Source organism: Arachis duranensis, chromosome 9 (genome assembly GCF_000817695.3).
Source record: "Arachis duranensis cultivar V14167 chromosome 9, aradu.V14167.gnm2.J7QH, whole genome shotgun sequence".
In the NCBI taxonomy this organism is placed as follows: Eukaryota; Viridiplantae; Streptophyta; class Magnoliopsida; order Fabales; family Fabaceae; genus Arachis; species Arachis duranensis.
In genome coordinates this window covers 103597400-103599338 of record NC_029780.3, presented here as the reverse complement: position 1 = coordinate 103599338, position 1939 = coordinate 103597400, and positions in this window count along the sequence as shown.

Genomic DNA, 1939 nt, shown 5'->3' with positions numbered 1-1939 from the left:
ATAATATATGAATAAATCAATAATTTTTTTAGTATTCTTTTCAAATATTTTTAATAATTTTATTTTTATTATTATTTTGGGTTTCAACTTTTCATTAGTTAAGATTTTATTATTATTTATAGTTAATTTTTTATTTAATTTTTCAATTCTAATAGAAATAATAATACATATTATAAAAATTAGAATAATAAACAATGCACATAAATTATAATAATAAATTTTACATGAGAAAGTGTACGGGTCAGCAATTTTTGTGTTTTATATCCAGCACTTAACCATAAAAAAAAGTGAATGATCTCTCACCATTGGATGTAATTTTACACCATTAAAAATATTATTGATGACTAATTGATGGTTATAAAATACGAAAGTTGTTGATCCCATAGCACTTCTCATTTTGCAATGTTAAACAAAAAAATATTCTATAAATTTTTCAGTACTCTCAGTATTCTTTTTAGTATTATTTTAGACTATAAATTTTTATTACTTATGACTCTATTGTTATATATGGTCAGTTTTTATTTACTTTTGTTATTTTTAATAAGATCAATAATTTATATTATAACAAAATTATAATAAAAAATTTAATAAAAAAATAAAAAATCAAAATATAAAAAATTGAAATGTGTCGAAAACAAATCTAAAAATTCTTATGAAAAAAATTAGTGAAACTAATAAGAATTAGAAAAACCAAATGTAAACATAAATGCAAAAATTACAACTTCTTATTTCAAATGAAGTGTCCGTTTAAAATGAAAAATCACGTCAAAGTAAAAAAGAGTTACCAAACAACACAAAAAATAGTATTTAAAAATCTTAAACGCACTCTTCTTTTCTTCAATGCTAAACTAAACACACTCGAAATAGTTAGTGCTTAATGATCCAATGACAAGTGAAAATTTCAAAGTTCTGCATTAGCTTGGCATGATCAATCTTTTTTAACGTCTAATATTATAGGTTATAACAACTAATTTCAGTTAATATTATTACAGTAAATTGACAAACAAATTTAATATAAAGTCCACTAAAATTAAAATTTTTGTTAAGTTTGGATTTTAAATATTTTTTTAATTGAATTTCATATGTTCTTATTTTTAATGAAGAATTTTAAATATTTTTTTTGTGTGTAAAATATTGGATGCAAAACTATATATATAATTATAAATTTAATAAAATTATAGATACTAACAAAAAGTTTAAACCTATATATATTTGATGCAATGTTGGTAGTATAATATTGACTCCCAAAACTTTCGTTTATTAAAAAAGCGAACGAAATAATTTGAAGTGAACAACAATAAGCTTATCACCTTCATCACTTAAAGTTTGATGATGAAATATTTGAAGTAAATATGTTGCAAATAACTCATCAATTTAATCAACTGAAAATTAGGGCCTTATGTATATATGTCCCTTATTCCTACAATAATCTATATACTATTACTATATATAGTATGGATTAGTAGAAGCAAGTTTAGTGCATAAGTTTTTTTCTTAAATATTTTTCATCATGCATAAGTTTCTTTTTCTTTTCTGAGTTTATTTTTGAATTTCTTAAAAGAGACAACGGATAGTGGTTTAGTGAATACATAAGTAATTTGAGAATCAGTTGAAATATGAATCACATGTAATTGTCTTTTGGACACTCGATTTTGAACAAAATGTAAATCAACCTTAAAATACTTGTTTTGATGACTATGAAAAATTAGATTGACAGAAAGCATCATAGCACTGAGCCTGTCACAATACACAGTAGATACAATAGGTTGAGAAATACCAAGTTCTTGTAGCAACTTAAGAATCCATAATATTTCGGCTTCAGCATTCGCAAGGCATTTAAATTCGGCTTTTGTAGATAAACGACTTATTGCCGTTTGCTTACGACTACACCAAAACACCAGATTACAGTCAAGAAAGACGCAATATCCACTGGTGGACC